Raw genomic sequence first — 15,050 nt, 5'->3', positions numbered from 1 at the left:
ACAACCATGTAAGATAATGTTAATACTTGTTTATTAGTATGGGTAATGTATTTTTGTTTTAATTCAATTTTATCAGTTTTTAGAGAAATCAGAGAGCTTATTCACATAAACAACTTTGGGTGAATGCCCTCAAGAACTCCAAACGTAAGCCATAATTCCCTGATGTGTTCACCCACCCTCCCCTCTACCCCCTATCCCATTGTCGCGGGACACAAGATCAGCTTGTCTATGGTAACCCTCTTTGGGCAGCTCAGACCGGGCTTACGGCCGTCAGTGGCTGACCGACCCTCCTAGATCAAGAGCGATGTGTTCTATTCAAAGGCGGGTTTTGGGCTGGGTCGAGGGCCCCTGTGGTCATCAGGGAGTGTCCTTCGTGGTGACAAACGCCTCCATGAACTGCAGCCAGTCAGTCTCTATCTGTGCATTTGAGCCCTGTATAGCTGCAGTGAGTCTTTCCATAAAGTAAATGTCCTTGGCCACTGCCACCCATCCTCTCCTCGTAGAAAGGGCTGCCCTCTTCCATGTTCTAGCCCGAGCGGCTCTAGCGCCCAAAAGTAGGGAGTGTGTCAGATCCGAGAGTTTTTCCCAGTGTTCATCCCTTTGCTGCAGTTAAAAAATTAGCAATATTGGGTCTTGTGGGTAAACCCCCTCTCCCGCCTCCTTGAGCCAGCTGAGCACTTCTGACCAGTATGTTTCGACTTTTTTACATGACCACCATATTTTCCAATAGTTGGCTTTCTCCTCACATCCATGCCAACACACAGGGACGACATACGGAAACATCCTAGAGAGTGTGAACGGGTTATACTGCCACCTATGGAGGAGTTTGATGGCATGCATCTTGTATTGGCAAGAGATCAATGTCTTAAATGCCCTGCAGCAGAGTCTCCCCAGAGACTATCCCCAATTCCACAGCCCAGGTCCCTCTCCCATTTCCTTCTAAGGCTCTTGGTGGTTCCTTCTCGGGGGTCATTAACTCTCCATAAAGGAGGGAGATGAGACCTTTCATTTCTACATGAGTGTCTAGAATGTTTTCGACTGGTGTGAGCTTCTTTGTATGCATGGCTTTAGTTTCAGCTTCATTAGGTCTCCCTTAAGCTGTAGATATAGAAGCGGGGAGAGCCTTCCAATTCCCAGTGCCTCCTCAAGCTGCTGGATACCTATGAAGGTGTCCTCCCGCACCAGTTGGCCAACCCTGCAGTCCAGCGTCGAACCAAGACCGGTAATGTTCATGGCCTGGGATTTCTTCTATCACTGGTGTGGACCAAATGTGGCTCAGTGGGGAGGGCCATGTGGTCACGTTTCTCTATTCCCCTTCCCTGCTAATGCTTTCCACATTGTTCCTAGTATTGGGTGGTCCCTGATTCTTTTTGGGAGCTTTTTCATTGGAACCCATAACCACTCACCTACAGTGACTGGGCGCAGGTGAAAGTTTTCAAGGTAGACCCATTGTTTGTCAGCGTCTTCTCTAAGGCGTGGGGCCAGTGCCCTAAGTTGGGCCGCTCTGTGATAGGTCTGCAGGTCTGTAAGGGCTACCCCCTCTTTCTTTGGGCAGGGTGAGGGTCTCGTATCCTACTCTAGGCATCTGGCTTTGCCATATGAATTTCGTTATACGCCTTTTGGCTTCACTGAGGTAGGTTTCCGGGGCCTCCAGAGGGAACATCTGAAAAAAATATAGCACTCTGGGGAGAAGATTCATCTTTATAGCATTTATCCTTCCCATCCATGATATTTGCCCCTTCCCCCAAACTTCCATCTCCCTGAATAGTTTATCAAACAGTGGGGGATAATTTGCCTGACTTAAATCCTCGTTGAGTCTAACAATATTGATCCCCAAATATTTTATCCCCTCTGTGCAGATTTGGAGGCCCAGTGGAGTCAGTTCAACCAGGTCTCTATCTGTATCTGATGCAAAGGGGAAGATCATTGATTTTCCTATATTTACCCTGAAACCTGAGAAACGACCATACTGTTCAATAAGCTGCAAGGTGGCTGGGACTGACCTAGCGGCCTCCCTCAAATGTAGCAAGATATCGTCTGGATAGAGACCGAGCTTGAAGGTACGGTCACCCACATAAATACCCCGTACCATCAGGGAACCTCTGAGGTATTCCGCGAGTATCTCCATGGTCATGGCAAACAGGAGCGGGAGAGGGGGCAGCCCTGCCTCGTCCCTCTTTGGAGATTAAAAATGCATGGCAGGTGCCCATTAACCGTGACTCTAACTGATGGGGCCGTATATAGGGCTTTAATGGCCTGCCAGATCCCCTCTCCAAAGCCCAATTTCTCGAGTACCCCATGTACGAACCCCCAGTCCACCCGGTCGAATGCCTTTTCAGCGTCAATGGCCACCAGGACCGGGTTGACCCCCCTAGTGCTGCCTCCCTCATGACATGTAGGGTTTTAGGAAGAGTGTCCGCCCCCTGCCTCCCCTGTATGAAGCCCACCTGATGAGAGTGGATAAGCCCTGGCATATGGCCGTCTAGCCTCGTCGCAATGATCCTGGTGAATAGCTTTGCATCCACATTCAGGAGGGAGATTGGTCTATAGGACCGGCAGTCTGCTGGATCCTTCCCTTCCTTCGGGATCACTGTTATTAATGCTTTGCCAAAGGAGGGGGGAGCCCTCCCCATTGTCATGATGTTGGAAAAGAGACCCGCTAGGAACCCCGCCAGTTGGCCCGAGAACGCCTTATAGAAACCTGCAGTAAACCGATCCTCCCCTGGGGTCCTGCCCAGCTTCAGACCCGATATTGCCTTGAGTACCTTCTCCTCTGTTAACGGGGCGTCCAGAGCGGATGCTTCAGGGATTCCAAGGACGGGGATGGTGACCCCCCTGAGGTATGCCTCCATTGCTCCCTTCTCTGCCTCCCCTTCCCTCCCTTTATAGGGTCTCGTAGAAACCGGCGAATTTCTCTGCAATGCCTTCCGGGTCTGATCTTTCCCCCTCTACCGCACTGGTTAATCTTGCCACCCATCTGTCCGCCCGCTGGCCTCAGAGTTTAGCTGCCAGCATGGCGTCAGCCTTGTCGCCTTTCTCGTAATATCTTTGACGCAGGTGTTGGAGACCAGCTACAATTTTGCCCAACTCCAGATCCCTCAGTTCCTGTCTCTTACCTCTTGCAATTCCCAGGTCCCTCTCCTTCTCCGCCTCCCCTTTCCCTTCCGACCTCTCCAGAGAAAGTATCTCTGATCTCAACCTGTGAGCCTGGAGGGTCCTGACCCTCTTTTTGGAATCCCCTTCACTAATCAGCTTAACCCTCTAGGTTGCCTTCGCCGCCTCCCATAATATCTCCCTGTTAACCTCTCCAGTGTCATTCAGCTCGAAATATTCTCTGATTGCCGTTATCATCTCCTCTTTAAAAACAGCCTCCCTAAGTAGGAAGTCATTACATTTCAATAAGGATTCCCTGGGTTTCAGACCTGATACTCTAATATCTGACCAGACCAGATCATGGTCCGACCAGCTGACCGGGCGGACCTCACATGCGTGCTCTCTGCTCATGTACTGGTGCTCTGTAAAGACATAATCTATTCTCGTCCTAGTGCCATGGACTGCGGAGTAGAAAGTGTATCCCTTTCTGATTGGGTTTAGCTCCCTCCATATATCCACCAACCCTTGCTCCCGCATTAGATCCCGGAACCCCGCATGTGGTCATCCACATCTACTGACTAGCGGGATTGTCGTCCCACTGTGGTCCAAGTCCTGGTCTGCCCACATGTTGAAGACCCCCCAAAGGAGAAGGAGCCCCTCCGCTTTGGACATCACCTCTCCCAGGGCTTCTGGGATAAATTACATCTGGCCCAAGTTTGGCCAGTATATGGATGCTAAGGTGACTCTGGAGTTATGCAATTTGCCCGACACCACCATAGCTCTCCCGTCCTCCCTTCCCCAATGGGTTACCTCTGTGAGCTTTTGGTTCCTGTGAAGTAGGATACCGACTCCGCCTCTCTTCGTGTTGCCGGAAGCTCAGAAGGTCTGGCCCACATGCGATCCTGGGATAGCCCTCTCCTCCCCCTTCACTTTCCTACTTTCTTGCACAAAGGGAGCGCTTTATTGGGGAGTTAAGCCCCTTGACTTTGAGAGAGCCCATCCTAAGGGTCTCGACCCGGCCCTTCCTCTCATTGTCTGCCATTAGTTCTTTGCCTTGTGTTCATCGCCTTCCCGGTCCTGCAGGAGCTGCTCTGCTCCCTTCTGACGCTGAATCCACACTGCGCCCGAGAATCCCAAACTCTAACTCCCTCCCTCCCTCCCTCCCCTGTTCACAACGCCTGCCAACGGGCAAGCCACCAGGGTGAATGAGTGTCCGTTCACCGCTGCTCCCCTGGTGAGCTCTGTATCCCTGTCTGGGATAGCTGGACCAGTGCCCTTGCACTCCCTGATGGTATATCTTCATTCACTTAGTCCTCTCCTACGTTCGTCGTCGGAGTGTTTGGTTTCCTGAATTTTCTTCTGCCCTTTGTCTTCTTCTTCGTGGACCAGGGACCCTCTGGTTCTCTCCTGATTTATGGTGTTGCCTGTATACCCTCCTCGTTTCCTTCCTCCGGGGCATCTGCCTTGAGCACTTGCAGCACTTGTGAGGCCTCCTTGCCACCAGTCACTCTGTAGTCTACGCCTGCTCGTTCGAAAGATAAGGCAAAAGGAAACAACCACCTGTATCTTATGTCCTGGCTGGTGAGCCACTATGTGAGTGGACGGCACTCTCTTCTGAGGTGAGCGTGAGGGTGGACAGATCCTGGTAGATCCTGATTTTGTCCCCTTCAAAGATGAAGCTCCCCAGCCTTTTTTCCTTCTCCAGGACCTCCATTTTCTCGAAGGGAGTAAATCAGAGGGTCTTTACCCGCTAAGAGAGCTTAAGGCAGCCACGGGGTACAGCAACCCGGCATATGAGTCGCCTGCATGCAGTGGTGACGACATCAAAGAAAAAGGGCAGGAAAGTAATCTTGCCTCGATAGTCCCAAGCGACAAGGAGAGATGCGAAGATGAAGGAAAGGATCAGGCACAGAGTAGTACATCTCTCAAGAGAGAGGGAAAGAAGCAGAAAGGTAGTAGCGAGTTAGCATTCGCAAAGGACGAGTGGATGGGAGGTCAGATATTGGTAAAACTTGATGGTAAAGGGAGCGATGACATAAGACCGAGGGAATGGTCTGATGAGGTGCTGAGAAAGGAAAAGGAGAAAGAAAAGGATATTAGAGAAGAGCGATAAGAAAGAAGAATAGGTTGAGACGAGAACAACTATATCGCGAAGAACAAGGAATACCGCTCAGTCGCACACAATGCGCAGCCTATGAGAAGTACAGGCAGAACATGTTAAAGCTAGAGGAAGAAAGGAGAGTGCAAGAATGGAAAGTAAAGAAGCAAGAAGACGAGGAAAGTAGAAGGGCAAAGGAACGTAGAAATGAACGGATGAGGGAAGTAGATAAGGCTAGAGAAGAAGCAAAGAAGCTAAAGGAAATAGATGAGGAAGTGGAATGTAAGTATAGACAGAGGGCACGAGATCTAGAATATTTTCAACGGGAAGTTAAAAAACCCAATCGTGTTGTAGAATGGGAAGACATAGAAGAATTGTTTCCTGCAAGCAATGCGGTACCAGGTACAAGCGGGACAAATATTGAAGATGACTTCGACACCAGAAGCATCGGGGAAACGATTGATAAAATTTATGATGAGATGGGGCTGGAACTAATTTCCCAAGGGGGAAGGGAGGATGAGCGCTTAGAGAGCACTCAGCTATATGACACTGAGGATGTCACCCGAAGTAGTGGGAGCAGGGGACTGTCCCTAGACAGGCTAGAGATTGGGCAGAACGAAGAAGATGCAAGAAGTTGTGTAAACTGGGAGTATTCAGAGTCTGACTCCGGTGAGGAAACGGAAGAAGTGGCACATGACGAAGGGAGACGATGCGGAAAACGGCTCCCAAGGGATCGAGAGGTACAATGGTCGGATGCTAGAGGGTCCACAAGTAGGGCACCAAAGTCCGCTGGACAATCCAGCCGACATGAAGAAACACACCACGGTCAGAGGGGGGCGTCAGCGCCTGCCTATGCGGACAGGTTATGGGCATTGCCAGGTAGACAGCAAGGCGGGAACACAACCCCAGCGATAGACCCGAGAACTATGGGGAAAGAGAAAGTGGTCTGTGCATTCCAATTCCCGTTACTGGAAAAGGGGGGAGCAAGACCACAATATATTCCATGGCCACACATCGGCCGAGAAAATCTCAAAAATAAGCTTCCAATGCTGACATCGGGAGCGGAAAGTGGATACATGAGTTAGAGAAAATGACGGGGGGTGTCACCCTAGCCATAGGGAACATTAAGGGGCTCCTAATTGCCATTGAAAGAGTGAAAGAGCCGATGATGAATGGAAACGGGCAGGCTACCCTAGGGTAACCCTAACTGACACCTCCTATGATGGAGGGCCATTTAATAACTGTAGAGCAGCAGTGTGGAAAGCGCTGCGTACGCTATATCCAGACACGTCTGATATGGGAGCTATAATGACTCAAAAAATGAAAGAGTCAGAGGATCCGTTGCTTTATATCCAGAATTTTCAAGACGCGTGGGTGCTCGAAACGCATGAATCTTGGACGAAATCCATCCCTGTATTCCATCATATATTGTGCCAAGGGTTAGCAGAACCGGTGCAAAAACAGCTCAAGAAATTGGTGGGAATAGAAGCTAAACCATGGGCCAAAATACAATTGACAATCACGCACTATTGTAGATTGGTACAGGAAAAGAATCGGAAAAAGGAGGCAACGCCTAAGGGGGAGGAGGCAAAGCTGGTGCAAAGGAAGCTCTCGAAGTATGCTCTCGAGGGAGCAATGCTCACTAGCCCGGCCTAACCAAGCATACAGCAAGCGACTAACCCCTCGCAGAATAATCTAGGTAGCACGGGATTTTACCCGAGGGAAAGAGGGTTTGGAAATAGAGGATGGCAGAGTAATCAGGGAGGGTTTCGAGGTAACCAAGGAGGGTTTCAGAATGTTCAAGGTGGCTTCCAGAACACACAGATGGGCAATTCAACTATGCCAGATGGACAGATGGCCCGACCACCGCCAGTATGATGGTTGTGTGGAATGACTGGACACGTGGCGCTCATGTGCAGAAGCCATGGCATGTGGCAAAATAACCAAGGGATGGGGGCAGGCATGGCGAATCAACCTGCCATCACGCAACAGGGCGGTGCCCAAAATTATGCAGTGCAGCAGCAGGCGGCAGGCTTGCAGCAAGGTGCGCAGCAAGTGGTTTAACCACCGAACATGGGGAATATGCCAGAAGGACAACCCCAGCAGGTACCGCCGCAGATGGCTCAGGGCAATAATCCCAGAGGGGGAATTAACCTTGGAAATGGGGGAACCCACAAGTGTACAGTGGACCGAAACTATATATAAAGTAGGACAGCTCACGGGAGACTCTGATGTGTTCTATCCTATCAGTGACACCAGACCCTAATAGGGAACCTAGGGTGAATGTCACCATAAGGGGTAAAGAATATTCCTTCCTAGTTGACACGGGTGCAACGCGTTCGTGCATGCGAGAAGGCACATTTTCCTTGTCCGGCGAGGCCATAGATACCCAGATTTTCACTGGAGCTCATAGTAGAGTTCCCTTTACAGATGCAATCCCACTCTCAGTGGGAGAGCGCAAAATAAATGTACCTCTATTATATTCACGCCAGACCCCAGTAAATATTCTGGATCGGGACCTGATGACTAAACTAAACATGACCATCTCGTTTACCGAGGATGGTATAGTATGCTCCACTCCAGGAATGCATTATTCAAGCGTGTGCGAAATGATCAGAGCATACTCAGGACGTATAGCTATGAGAGCTATACCGTTAGAACCAGAAGTCTTCGCATATGGCGTGCGGGTGCTTATGGCGAGACTGCCAGGCCTCGCAGACAAATCTATGAGGACACCTGATGAGTTTCTATAAAGGCCAAGAATACCCATACACGAAGAGGAGGGACAAGTATTTCCCTTGGTAATTAAATCTGCCGCAGTGCGAGGAAAAGTGGTATTGGTTGAAGGATATGACGATGAAGGCAGACAATGGTGTGCGATTATTGCCATTGAAGAAGGGTATCGAGTGACTGACTTCACTGATGATGATTTGTTTGAAGAACACCCTGACCTAGAAGAGACAAGGGTGGAGATGAGTCTCATATTTTGGGTCAAAATGATCAAACGAGAGGTGCCACAGAGAATGATGTTGGCACTGGTATGCCCAGAATACTTTGAGGATAACATGGCCCAAGTGCCTGCCGCAGTATGGACTACAGGGCCCTGTGATGTAGGTCTCCTGAAAGGGGCGGGTAAAGTGAAAATCAAACTGAAGCCAGGGGCAATTTTACCACGAGTGCGACAATATCCCATGTCCAGAGAGGCAGATGAAGGAATAGCGAAGACAATCTCCGCCATGATGGAGCATGGTATCCTAGTGACGTCAGAATCACCTTGCAACACAGTGATTTACCCTGTCAAAAAATCAAAAGGAGGGTCTTGGCGTTTAATCCAAGATTTACGAGCATTAAATGATATAGTTGAAGCCGAATTCTTCTAGTCCCTAATCCGTCCACAATTCTGTGCAACATACCCACTGAGGCAAATTATTTCACGGTGATCGATTTGAAAAATGCATTCTTCTCAATCCTGTTGCACCGTGACTCTCAAGACCTGACGTCATTTACTTTCAGACAAATGCACCTGAAAAGTACGAGGTTGCCACAGGGGTACTGTGAGTCTCCATCCATTTTCAACAGAGTTCTGCAGATGGACCTAAGCAATCTTGAGGTGGACAGTGTTGTTTTGCAGTATGTAGATGACATTCTGATCTGCAGCACCACTGAAGAGTAATGCAGGCATGGATCTGTGCCGCTATTGACCATACTGGCTGAGAAGGGATACAAGGTTGATAAGGAGAAGTTGCAGTACTGTCAGCCAGAAGTGTTATACATAGGCCAACTGATCTCTCATGAAGGGAAAAAGGTAACCCCAGAAAGGGCTGAAGCTATCATAAACACGGCCAAGCCGCGCACAATAAAACAGATGCAAAGCTCTTTAGGCCTGTGCAATTATGTCAGAGCGTGGGTCCTTGACTACAGCTCTTACACCAAGCCCTTGCTTCAGACCCTAGAAAAGGCCCAGACAAGAAGGGAAGATATCGAGTGCAATGAAGCAATGGAGAAAGGGTTTACAGAACTCAAAGGGGCAATTTGTAAGGCCCCAGTTCTTGGGATTCCTAATTACACAGAGGTATTCTACTTGTTCTCACATACCGATGACAGTTTTATGACGGCAGTGCTCGCACAGCGAACCTCGCTGGGGTACAAGCCCCTAGCATATTACAGCGGGAATCTGGACCCAGTCATGAAGGGCCACTTCCCATGCAAACAAAACCTAGCTGCTGCCGCATTCGCTATCGAAAAGGCATTGTCCATTTTGATGGGATCCTCCATGACATTGTATGTCGAGCACTCACTGTTTGCCATACTAGAGAAGCCAAAGGGCACACTGACATCTCAAAGAGCATCCGCCTATGAGGTGATTATCTCCAACCCATCGACCAAAATAGTGCGATGTAAAACTGTGAACCCTGCTACATTCATAGCTGAACCAGTCACAGAGGGAGAACCTATACACGACTGTGCGAACTATGAGGAATTCTATGATGATATCCCCAGGGTAAAAGAGAATGCCCTGGCGCGTGGGGAGATCGTCTTTATTGACGGCTCTTCAAGAATCGACCAACAAGATGGATAAAGGTATACAGGCTTTTGCTGTGATAAAACACCTAGCGAATGGGGAGTTTCGAGTACTCGTTAGTGCACGAATGCCATCTCATTATTCAGCACAAGCTGCAGAGCTGTTGGCATTGATACTTGCCATTGAGAATCATGCAGACCAGGAAGTGACGGTGTACAGTGACTCTGCCTATGTGACATCCACAGTGCACGAGGCCTAGCACGCTGGAAAAGGAGGGGCTACCTCCGAGCAGATGGCACACCAGTGCAACATGCAGCCTTATTGGACAGGCTGATAAAAGCACTACAGCTGCCAGTGGGCATAGCGGTCGTGAAATGTGCCGCTCATACCAAGGGGACAGATTTCGTGTCACGCGAAAATCATGACGCGGACATGGAAGCCAAGCGCATGGCATCCAAAACTGAAACAATCATGGACGTGAAGGTGGCAAGTACCCATGAACGAATGATGGTAGCGCAAGCCACACCGGAGGCCTATAGCAATATGTGGCAGACCCAGCTAATGGAGCTCCAAGGGGAGGCACCACAAGAGGAGAAGAATTTATGGAAGCGTCAGGGGTGTTCTTTAAACCCCTCTGATGGGCTGTGGAGGCAAGACAGCACTGGTAAACCAGTAATGCCTGTCGCCCTCCTGAAGGTAGCATTAGAACAACTGCACTACCCCATACACATGACAAAAGAAACGATGCCGCAACGCTCGCAGAAGACTGGTTCACGCCGAATTTAGCGGAGCATGTTGCATTTTTTATGGTGAACTGCATTATCTGCCAGCAATTCACTGCTGGGCACACATTAAAAGTAGTGAGAGGAATCATTCCCAGACCAAATGGACCATTCCAGCACTTACATATCGACTACGTCGACATGATTCAAGTGTGCAAAGGGTACAGGTATTTAATTCTGGTGGTGTGTCCCTTCTCTAGATGGATAGAAGCAGGCCCCTGTACACACCCTGACGCTGCCTGTGCTGCTAAGGGAAGTGTTCCCTAGATGGGGGGTGTGCGAGGTAATGAGATCAGATAATGGGGCCCACTTTGTAAATTCAGTGTTCGAACAGATTAGTTCATTGCTTGGTATCAAGCACAAGTTCTTGTCGGCGTATCATCCAGAGGGGAATGGGATATGTGAATGGATCAATGGCTTGCTTAAAGAGAGGATAGCCAAGTTGAAGCTCACATTAAAGAAGGGATGGCTGCACTGTCTACCATTGGCATTTTATGCACTTCGGAACCAACCAGGCTCCAACCATCACCTCATGCCGCACGAGATAGTTACAGGCAGAAGGATGAGGACCCCTCTAACCCCCAGAGATAGAACTAGTTGTGATGCCCAGCCCACTAGGGAGATTCTGGGAACAGAGATGCAAAAGTACCTGAACTGTTTGACATCCAGTATCTCTGTCATTTCAGGCCAACTGCAGCGATGGCGAAAAGGAGGTGGCACAGCACAGGTCGCAGCAGGAAATGATGAAGCAGACACAGAACAAGGTGTACATGCGCCCCTCGTCTTCCCTGGTGACAGCGTTTTGGTGAAGAACTTTACCAGGAAAAGGTGGGATGAGCCAAGATTTAATGGCCCTTTCATTGTAGAAGACTGCACCCCCTCCGCCATCAAGCTCCAGGACAGAAGGACATGGATCTTCATAAATGACATTAAACCCTACATAGGAGAGAGCCCTCCTGCTGCATCCAACTGCGTAAAAACCACAGACAACAGGGAAGAACCTCAGCACGTGCAGACAATATCCATGGCGAGGAAGAAGGATGCATGAGCAGCTCAATAAAGGCAAAAGGAACACTGATTTGAATTGTGGCTTATAAACTAGACATTTTCTCAAACCAGTGAAAGATAATAAAGGTCATAAAACGAACACTCTGTGAATCCCAGTTGCAGGGTAAAGAGAAGCACATCCAAAGCCACAACAACGTTGATAAGATGAACTGTTGAAAGCATGACATACCCAAAGTGATACAAAGAATCAAGACTCTGATAGACTACAAACAAAATATTTCTGAGAGTGTAACACAGTATCCTGAAGCAACCAGTATCAAGACTTTTATCACAGAATTCATGGTACATTCCAGCAGAAATCTCAAGTGGGATGTGCTAACCTACTTTCAACTCGTGGTGTTGTCATACCCATCACTCATAGGGAGAGAAGCCAGTGTCACAGACTTTATCCAAGATCCGGCCAACAAGAAAATAATCTGGCAATTACCGACTGTCATCACGGAAGCCTTCATTGTACTACCAGAGTACAGTGATAAGGGTACAGGTGCTCCCACCTCAAGTGATTATTGATGAACTTACATATACCCTATTTTTCCACATCATTGAGGAATGCCCAGGACTCGTCGGGAGAACCACAGATACCCTAACCGTCATCAGGGATCCAAGAAACAACAAGTTCCTGAACCAAGTGTGGTACAAATTAAATTACATGGTCGCAATCCACGCAGCAGGAAAGTGTAAAAACTGTGTGAATCAAAAGAAAAGCTTGTGATCAGGACATAACCAAACAGGGCAAATGTCCCTATCACCCGAGGACACCAGGCTGGCGCACAATGTCCTGTTTAGATTAGTCACAGACAACCCGGAAATGGTGGGGAGGCCTGCAGATGTTGATGTCATCACCTTTCTTAGAGATCCGGCCAACACGCCACACATGGGCACACTCCTCCAAGGAATAATGGAGCTGTCCGACTTCCAGCGAGAATTCCTAAGGAGATTCCAGTGAGACCTTTAGCCGAGGGACAGATCAAGGAGACAAAGACTGTTCATGCTGCAAGGACGGCCTGAGATCTAGAGGCTAGAGGATCAGAGAAAATGTCATTAATGCCAGAAGACAGCCAATATGCATACTGTGTTTTCTTCCACCTCAGTGAAAACTTTCCAGAACTAGTGGGTAGACCCAGCAATGTTGACATGCCTGCATTCCTCCGAGATCCAGCAAAAAACGCGCAATTAAATAGGCTCCTGAGGGCTATCATAGCGCAAATAAGAAGCAATTATGGACATCCACTACTGAGGAGAGCCTTAGAAGGAGAAAATCCAAAATAGAACTTTGTCGTCATTGTTTCACCGTGGAGCAGATAGAGAAAAGAGACACTGTTCCTCAACTTGTCGCCGAGAGACCAGACGAAAGGAGCAGACACAAGAACTTCGCCATCGTATTTTTCCTGTTCTGCATCCTTCAAATTTTTTCCTATTTTTTCATGTATTGATTTATGCTTTTATTTTTCTTTCTGTTGGTATAACATCCTATTTTTGAGATTTTGACTCGTTTGCTATTTTTTCATATTTTTATTTTTATTTTTGTTCCTATTTTTACAACTTTATTTTTGTACGATTAGCGCATTCTTTCCTATTTTAGCCACACGTTCATTTTTATTTTTATTTTGTTTTTTTTATTTTTTTAAAAAAATGTCATGTTCGCTTTTATTTTTATTTTTACTTTTATTTTTACAACATTTTATTTTTGTGTGATTTTTAGCAGTTCCATCTTTTCATTCCTTCGCATTGAACAGGTTCCAGCATGTCCTCAGGACCAAAACAAATTCGAGGAGTGCACTGGGACCTTACCTACTATAGATATGCATAATAAATATGATGTATCAGAACTGCTAGCCTAACCCTTTTCCTTAGTCTAGCACAGGAAATGTACTGTAGACCCAGAGACTTCCCACGTCACTCACGCGAGTGGGGACATTGGAGAAGCACTTGTCCCTCTGATAGTAACGAACTCTAGAAATATGAGACCAGAGCAAAAGAAGGAATAAATAACTGACTATGAACTCATTCGAAATGGGAGCCCAGAACAGTAACTTGGTTTTACCCCCAAAAGAAGGGCGCCCCCGCTTTCCTGGAAGAAAATGCTGTAAACTTTCACTCAGAATGATTATGTGTGTATGTACAGTGATCATAATTGTTTTTATATTATTAACAATCAGAACTGCTTTCTTTATTGGTGCACGAAGTGTCCCCCTATCAGAACACCCACTGGATAACGAACGTCAGGGGCCTACAAGAGCACCCAGACCCTATGTAGTAATTCCAGCTCCAAGAAAAGCCAATGATGAAGCAAATGACTTAAATTTGAATGTAATTAGCAGCGATACATATACACATTAGGTGATGAATGAGAGAAAAAGCTGGAGACAGGGTCAGCACGGAATAAATGATAATGTAGCACTGGCCACAGCACGCACCCACACACAGAATGCACACAAACAAGGGCAAGTGTCAATGGGTTCAAGGCCTCCAACGAAGGCAGCAGAAAAGGAGAGACTGCCTGCCGAACTTTCAATTGCAGAGAATAGTGGAGATAACCAAGAAAAGCCAAGTGAAATGCTAAAGAAGGGGGAAATAGCAAAATCCCTCAAAAGAACAGAGGTGGCCACAAAAGAACTCACAGAGAAGACCCACATGCTAATAGAGTATTTGTTCCCATTCATAGTCCAAGCAAAGAAACTACACAAGGAGCTGAAAAACAGAACTATAGAAACTATAACTGCAAGCACACCTGCTCCAACGCAAGGAACAAGCCGCAGGCCTACAACATAGCCACAAGTTGGGAGGTTGATGAACCAATGGTGGTTACGGGAAGTTTATGGCAGACTGCAAAAGGGAATGAAAGGAAGCACAAATCCTCCCCCAACCACAGCGATGCAGTCGAGGCAGCCTGCTCCATCAAGATACCTGAAGTGGAAAAGCAGCAGAGATGCATTCAGAGACGTAGTCATAGCAAACTACAGAAGAACGCTGAGAATTAAGAGAAGCCTGCATGAAGATAACAATGAACTTAATGACTACCTGGACAGCACAGCCCATCTCGGAAACAACATATGGTACCATGGTACCAACACATGAAGGAAGTAGGACCAGCTCTGTTGCACCGCCAGCTCCGCTCTATGGTTTGTTCACAAAACTTAAATCTGGGTTCTTGCTAGACCTTGTGTTGTGACCAGTGGTACAGCCCCACAGAGTGAACCAAAAAGAAGTGCGCCTTCCATCTGGCTCCTCATACCACACTGAGAGCAGTTGCAGCCCAGGGAATTGTCCGCACACCCCTGCCTGTTGTGTTGAGCAAGCCAACCTCTGAGGAAAATTTTCCTTTTTCCCAGTCGGTTATCAAGGGTAAGCTATTTGATGCATGTCCTGCACTTAGACATTCCCTAACATTGTTAGGCTGCACATAGTGGAATCTCAAAGCCATTCACTACTATCAACGTCAATTTCTGATGTTTGAGCCCAGTTATTTTTATAGTCGACCTAGCAG

This window comes from Ambystoma mexicanum, chromosome 11 (assembly GCF_040938575.1).
Source record: "Ambystoma mexicanum isolate Mex_15411 chromosome 11, UKY_AmexF1_1, whole genome shotgun sequence".
NCBI lineage: Eukaryota > Metazoa > Chordata > Amphibia > Caudata > Ambystomatidae > Ambystoma > Ambystoma mexicanum.
This window is presented reverse-complemented; position numbering follows the sequence as displayed.